Below are 7,802 nucleotides of genomic sequence, written 5' to 3' on the forward strand. Positions count from 1 at the left end.
AATAAGAACAAGGGTCGATCTCAAGGATATGACCTATGGGGCTTGCTTCCAGTAGAGCAAGTGGACAAGGTTCAGGTGTCTCAGAGAAAAAGGTCAAGAATTAGATAAAGATAAGAACAGGGGGCAACCTCATAGGGGGTGAACAAAGGAGCATCCCTCCAGTAGATCCAGTGGACAAGGTTCAGGGGTTTCAGAGAAAAAGACCAAGAATTAGATAAAGAAAAGAACAGGGGGCAACCTTGAGGATATGACCTATAGAATATTCCTCCAGTAGAGCCATACACTAGGTTTGTGTGTCTCCAAGAAAATGGTCAAGAAATAGATAAAAAGATAAGAACAGGGGGAAAGAAAAAAAAGAGGCTGTTTGGGTATGGGAAGGGAAGGGGTCTCATCTTGTTTTTCGCAGCTAGAGGGTAAAACTTTTAGTTGTGATCAAATATTGTATGCTGAAGGGTATCCATAATGTCGCTCATGCAGAGAGGTCTCATGTACATCTTGTTTTGTGTTTTAGTGAAGCCTGGAGTCTGCCAACCTCCTTCTCCTAGGTGTAGATTTACCGGTATACAGCCGAAAGGACAGTGTAATGATGATGGGGACTGTGAGCGAAATCTGAAGTGCTGCACCACCTACTGTGTGCCCCAGTGTCTCCCACCTATGCCTGAAAGACCTGGGAGGCCTCGACCACGTAAGTACCTTGAAGGGATAAAAAATCTGGTAATTTTCCATAGGTCACATCCCAAAGGTTAAGTCAACTATGCAAGTAACCCATTAAACTGCTACCAGATAGCTTTTAGGCCTATCGATCCTTCACAACAACAGCAATGACACCTATGATTTCCGAATAAACATCTTCAACACACACTGTCACCACAGACAGGTAGATTCAGAGATTCAAACTATAGCAGACATGTGCAGAACAAATAAAATGTATTTCATTTTGATTCGTTATCTGCATAAATTTGTTTAGTTAAATATGCTTAATTTGTTTCGGAATTTGTTTTGTTTATTCAAATTCGAATCGATTCTAATTTTCCAAATGCCATTCAAATTCAAATCAAATTCCATTAAAAAACTAATTTAATTGGAATTTTGGAAGATGGTTATATTCTCTTTCTATTTCATTGTTTTTTCTATTCTGTTCTTTTATTTTATTTTCTATTCTATTCATATTAAAATGTAGTCTATTACATTTTTTTTATGTTAGAAATTTGAAGTTTGGAAGGTGATTATATTGTTATATTCTTTCTATTCTATTCTATTGTTTTTTCTATTCTATTCTTTTCTATTCAATTCAAATTTATTCTATTTGAAATTTGAATTTTCGGAAGATGATTATATCCTATTTTATTCTATTCTATTTCAATTCAAATTGATTCTATTCGATTTTGGGAAATGGCTATATTCTATTCTATTTTTTTATTCTATTTTATTCTTTTATTTTCTATTTTATTATATTATTTTCTATTCAAATTTGAATTTATTCTATTTGAAATTCAAATTTCAGAAGAAGGTTATATTTTATTCTATTAATTTTCTATTCAAATTTATTCTATTTGAAATTCAAATTTCGGAAGATTTGTATTCTATTCTAGTCCTTGATTTTCTATTCTATTCAATTTTATTCTATTAAAATTTCAGGAAATTGTTATATAATTTCTATTCTATTCTATTGCTTTTTAAATTATATTCTTTTATTTTCTATTCTATTCTATTCTATTCTATTCTACCATTTTATATTCTAATTAGAATTTAATTTAAACTTAGAATTTCAGAAGAAGGTTATATTTTTCTATTTTATTCTAGTCTATTATTTTTCTATTTTATTCTCCAATTATTTTTTCCTATTCTATTTGAATTACAATTTTTCTATTTGAAATGTGTCTATTTTATTTTATTCTTTTCTACTCCTTTATTTTATGTTCTTGCTTTGTGCACTGGTCCAAATCATTTGATGGAGGGGTTATTTTGGTGTGGGGTTGTTTTTCAGGTGTTGGGCTTAGCCCCTTAGTTCTAGTCTTTGATTTTCTATTCTATTAAAATTTATTCTATTCAAATTTTGGGAAATGGTTATATCATTTCTATTCCATTCTACCGTTTTTTAATTCTATTCCATTCTTTTATTTTCCATTCTATTCTTTTCTATTCTATTCTAAATAGAAATTAATTTAAAATTAGAATTTCAGAAGGTTATATTTTTTCTATTTTATTCTATTCTATTATTTTTTTCTATTCTATTCCCCAATTATTTTTTCCTATTCTATTTGAATTCAAATTTTTCTATTTGAAATTTGATTTATATTTTTTTCTATTTTATTCTATTCTTTTCTATTCCTTTATTTTCTTTTCTTGCTTTTTGCACTGGTCCAAATCATTTGATGGATAGGGGATTATGGTGTGGGGTTGTTTTTCAGGGGTTGGGCTTGGGCCCTTAGTTCCAGTGAAGGGTACTCTTAAGGCGTCAGAATACCAAGTAATTTTGGACAATTTCATGCTCCCAACTTTGTGGGAACAGTTTGGCGATGGCCCCTTCCTGTTCCAACATGACTGTGCACCAGTCCACAAAGCAAGGTCCATAAAGACATGGATGAGCGAGTTTGGGGTGGAAGAACTTGACTGGTCTGCACAGTCACAACCTCAACCTGTTAGAACATATTTGGGACCCGAAGGAAGCCCGGTTAGAAGATGTTGGCAATGGTGTGGGACCTCAACCTGATAGAACACCTTTGGGATGAATTAGAGCGGAGCCAGGCCTTCTCATCCAATATCAGTTCCTGACCTCACAAATGCGCTTTTGGGAAGAATGGTCAAACATTCCCATAGACACACTCCTACACCTTGTGGGCAGCCTTCTCAGAAGAGTTATAGCTGTTATAGCTGCAAAGGGTGGGCCAACTCAATATTGAGCCCTACGGACTAAGACTGGGATGCCATTAAAGTTTGTGTGCGTGTAAAGGCAGGTGTCCCAATACTTTTGGTAATATAGTGTATGTCTATATTCTGGCTGTGCTGTTATAATTTAATGAGTTCTGAAATATACAGGGATTATGAAGTGGAAGAGACAGAAATGTTGATTGCTAGAGGCTTCATCAAAGGGGTTTACGATAGGGTGGCCTGGCAGAACTCTCTGTATTTTCGTGGTTGCTCAAGCTCGTAAACTGGACAGATTTACGAGGGTACCTAGACTTATTTGGGTATTGGTCAATAGAAAGGGTCTATGTGTCCGATCAATGGGCTGATAAGGGGGGTCCTGGTATCAGTTAACAATTTGGGTGGTATTTAGGGGTCAGGTAGGAGTTAAATGGGAAAGACAGGTAGGGACGCAGCCAGACGTGCCCCCCCTCCAATCACCCAGCACCTCCATGGCAGAAATAGCCCCTCAGCCTCAGTCAGATCAGGAGGCATTACCTCCCACAACTAGGTTGGCCTCGTTGGTAACACTAACACCCCCCCCCCCCCCCCCCCCGGGCATGATGGGCATAAAAGAGGCAAATGGTTTGCCAATATGCACTCAAAATCAGTAGCGCAAGAGTCAGTAGCGGCCCGTCCATACGGGGTGCAGGAAACCCCCCCACCCTAATCCTTGTGCCTGCCCCCTAATCTACATGTAGGGCATGATGCATGAGTTCCAAATTTTTCTTTTAGAAGCCGGAGGCTCTAATTGGCTTTAAAAAGGCTGGGCTCAGCGCCCACCCACTTGTGTGACAATAACGAATTAACGTTCACTGTTTGTCTTCCTGCTACTCCTCCCGGCAAATCAAGAAGCGGGTCCTGAGACCTGATTGGCCGAGAGGAGAAGCACGGGCTTCCATTCTCCTTCCTTCCGTCCGGCACGCCTGAGGCTTTGGCTCAGCTTGGCTCCCCTGGTCTCTGGTCCCACATCCAGCAGGGGCTGGTGGGGCAGACAGGCGAGCAAGCAATTTGTTTGGTGGAGGGGGGCAACCGACCGTGGGGGGTTTGTTTGCCAGAATGGAGCACCAGCCACCACTGGTAAGAGTACTCCAGCCAATAGAACCACATCTTATTCAATTTCTCTTCCATCTCCTCTCCTAATTAGCCCTTAATAACTCCATATTCTCCCTCTTCCCTTAACTATTATTTTGCTGCTGTTTTTTGTTATTTTATTTTTTTGCCATTAGTAATTATACTTTTCTTTCTTTTTCATTTTTTTTATTTTTTTAAATATATATATATATATATATTTTTTTTTTTTTTTTTTCTGCAAAATTTTGCCAAAAATGCCTTTATTTCATTAGGAAATAATTTTGCCGTCCTTTGCAATAGAAATAGAATTTTGGTGTCATTAGAAATAGGAACATTTTAGAATAAAATGTATACTTTTTTAGCTACAGTAACACTAATCATTTTAAAAGTAACACTGTTAAAACTGGACAAAAATCCGTTTTCTTTACATTTTCAGTTGGTTTTGTTTCATTTGGTTACACCATTTTTTCAATAAATGAAAAAAAAAAAAAAAAAAAAAAATTGGCAATACAATATTACCAGGAGATGGCAATGGTGTTTCAATAAAAAGCGAATTATTTTTATCATTTGTATATTTGCCTTGCAGCTTTCAGAGGAAATGATTGTCCGAAGTATCCCGATATACCATGCCGTACCCCGTGGCTTCGATCTGAATGCGAAACTGACCGTGGCTGCAAAAGGAATGAAAAATGCTGCCAAACCCCCTGCAATAAAGTCTGCATGAATGTCTAAGGTAACACTCAACTCAAGAGCACAGTAAGGATATAGCATATGAACTTTTGGCTTCTAAAATGTTTGTGTGAATTCCGCTGATACCAAAGAGTTATCACACCGGAAAATATTTTTTCAATTCTTAATGGATCTCCATACCTCCTGTTTCCTATTAGAAGATAGAAGAGAGGACCCTTATGTCAGGGTCCTCAGAGAGCCCCTCCTTACACCAGGTTCCCTAGAGAGCCCCCCTTACACAAGGGTCACCAGAGAGCTCCCCTTAAATCAGTGTCCTCAGAGAGTCTCCCCCTGCATCATTGTCCCCAGAGAGCCTCCCCCTATATTAGGGTCAACAAAGAGCCTCCCCTTACATCAGGGGTTGGTTGATTGCCCTTGAGCCGCCACTGCCAAAATATATAATTGTTACTATGCATCGTTTCTTAAATTTACTACTGAAGGGGATACAGTAAATAAGTTTTATCACAACAAAGATCATCACACCTTACTTCAGGCTGGGAAGGGCTGTGTGTTTCAGTGAAGAGCCAGGTCCTTGCACCTTTTCGGGGGGGGGGGTGGGGGGTGATGATTCTGCCTTGTCACGTCAAGTCTCTTCTTCTCTGCAGCCAGCGCCCAGCCCCAGCCCACAAGCTCAGCAAGTCACATAGGACGGGATGTTCTTGACGCCGCTCTTACCCTCCCCTGAGGTGCCACGTGACCTGCCTCTGAGAGTCCTGGGAGGTGGGAGTTGTAGTTTGCTGCACTGATAAGGTCCTTACCTTTAGCACGGCCTGACTACAACTCCCACAATGCAGCACAGCCTGCGTAGCAGCAGCCAGCCAATAGGCGGCCATCGCTGCCGACATCTAGCAAAAAAATTAACAGACAGCCAGCGCCGCGGCGGACATCTAGCAAAAAAAATAACAGACAGCCAGCGCTGCGCGAACATCTAGCAAAAAAAAATAACAGACAGCCAGCGCCGTGGCCCGCAGCCATTTTAAAGAGAATGTATGTGGCCTGGAAGGAAATTTCCACCCTGCCCCCCGACCCAGCCCGCCCCTGTAGGCGGGATGCTGGATCTTGGGGCCCCCCCACACTGATGGGGCCCTATGCAGCTTGCGTAGTGAGCGTATAGGGCAGATTGGCTCTGATTAGATAGGCTCTAATGTACTGGACCCTCATATCTCCTGCTTTCTATTACATGATAGGCTCTAATGTACGGGACCCTCATATCTCCTGTTCCCTATTAGATGATAAGCTCTAATGTACAGGACACTCATATCTCCTACTTTCTATTACATGATAGGCTCTAATGTACGGGACCCTCATAACTCCTGTTCCCTATTAGATGATAGGCTCTAATGTACAGGACCCTCATATCTCCTGTTCCCTATTAGATGATAGGCTCTAATGTACAGGGCCCTCATATCTCCTGTTCTCTATTAGATGATAAGCTCTAATGTACAGGACACTCATATCTCCTGCTTTCTATTACATGATAGGCTCTAATGTACGGGACCATCATATCTCCTGTTCCCTATTAGATGATAGGCTCTAATGTACAGGACACTCATATCTCCTGGCACGATCGAATTGTCCGACGGACTCTGCCCCCCTCTCACATCAAACCCCACAAACATGACCTTCCTCCCCACAGTGGTGTCCTCTGCCCCTCTCACATCAACCCCCTGTAAACACCACCTTCCCCCCACAGTGGTGTCCTCTGCCCCTCTCACATCAACCCCCATAAACACCACCTTCCCCCCACAGTGGTGTCCTCTGCCCCTCTCACATCAACCCCCATAAACACCACCTTTCCCCCACAGTGGTGTCCTCTGCCCCTCACACATCAACCCCCACAAACATCACCTTCCCCCCCACAGTGGTGTCCTCTACCCCTCTCACATCAACCCCCACAAACATCCCCTGCTCCCCTGTCTTTCAGTGCCAGGTCCTCTGCCCTTCTCACTCCGCTACCTGATAGATACACAGAGCAGAAAGTGGAAGGTGGGACAGATCGAAAGCGAGAGCCACAGTGGCACTGCATGGTGAGCCGGAGCTGCCGAAGTTAATTTTGCATATTAACAAGCTACCCACTTGTAAATACCAAACGTTTCCATCTACTTATCATCTATTTCTTTTTTTCCAGGTTTGGCTGCAGATCAATACGGGAAGAGTTGGTTGCTCCTGATAATTCCCAGCTAATTTTATAACATCAAATGTGTCTCATGTATAGTTCATCATTAAAATACATGACAAATATTGGTCTATATTGTAATTTTTGTTGCTCAAGCTTGTGTGTCCTTTGAAGCTGAAGTTTAATCTGCTTAATTTTGCCTTCTCTGGTTCCTTCTCCCCCCCCCCCCCCCTCATCAACATGCTAATAACCTTTTTAAATAAAGCCTTTCCATTGTCATTACATATCTTATTCTCTATGCAATGCAGGCAGATTATGGCTGGTGGGAAGGGTAAGGTGTGGTACATCGCTTCCTGAAAACATCACCACACCCTGCCTCTGTATTCCTTCCAAGAGCCCTCATTCCTGATTAGGGATGAGCCGAACACCCCCCAGTTCGGTTCGCACCAGAACTTTCGAACGGACCGCAAATTCGTGCGAACTTTAGAATCCCATTGAAGTCTATGGGACTTGAACGTTTTAAATAAAAAGTGCTCATTTTAATGGCTAATATGCAAGATGTTGTCCTAAAAAGGGTTTGGGGACCTGGCTCCTGCCCCAGGGGACATGGGTCAATGCCTAAAATGTTTTTAAAAACGTCCGTTTTTTAATGATGATTAAAGTGAAAAAAAAAAGTGAAATATTCCTTTAAATATCGTGCCTGGGTGGTGTCTATAGTATGCCTGTGAAGACGTGTGTGAAGTGCCACATGTTTCCCGTGTTTAGAACAGTCCCTGCACAAAATGACATCTAATGGAAAAAAAGTCATTTAAAACTGCTTGCGGTTTTAATGTATTATCTGGTTCCGGCAATATGGATGAAAATCATTGAGAAAAATGGCATGGGTAGCCCCCCCTCCCATTACCAGCCCCTTTGGGTCTTGTACGGATATTAAGGGGAACCCCGTACCCATAATAAAAAAAGGAAAGACTTGGGG

The 7,802-nt window shown here is 41.0% G+C and overlaps 1 long non-coding RNA gene across 1 annotated transcript; it reads left to right on the forward strand.

Moving 5' to 3' along the window:
* Positions 1-515: 515 nt before the first annotated feature.
* LOC143990343 (uncharacterized) lies at positions 516-6,951 on the forward strand. The gene is made up of 3 exons (XR_013277269.1): positions 516-685; positions 4,568-4,714; positions 6,839-6,951. It is a non-coding gene; the product is annotated as an uncharacterized LOC143990343 (long non-coding RNA).
* The last annotated feature ends 851 nt before the right edge of the window (positions 6,952-7,802 follow it).

The sequence above is a fragment of the Lithobates pipiens genome, unplaced genomic scaffold, assembly GCF_037356315.1.
Source record: "Lithobates pipiens isolate NorthernLeopardFrog02 unplaced genomic scaffold, aLitPip1_a1.2 Scaffold_18, whole genome shotgun sequence".
Classification (NCBI taxonomy): domain Eukaryota; kingdom Metazoa; phylum Chordata; class Amphibia; order Anura; family Ranidae; genus Lithobates; species Lithobates pipiens.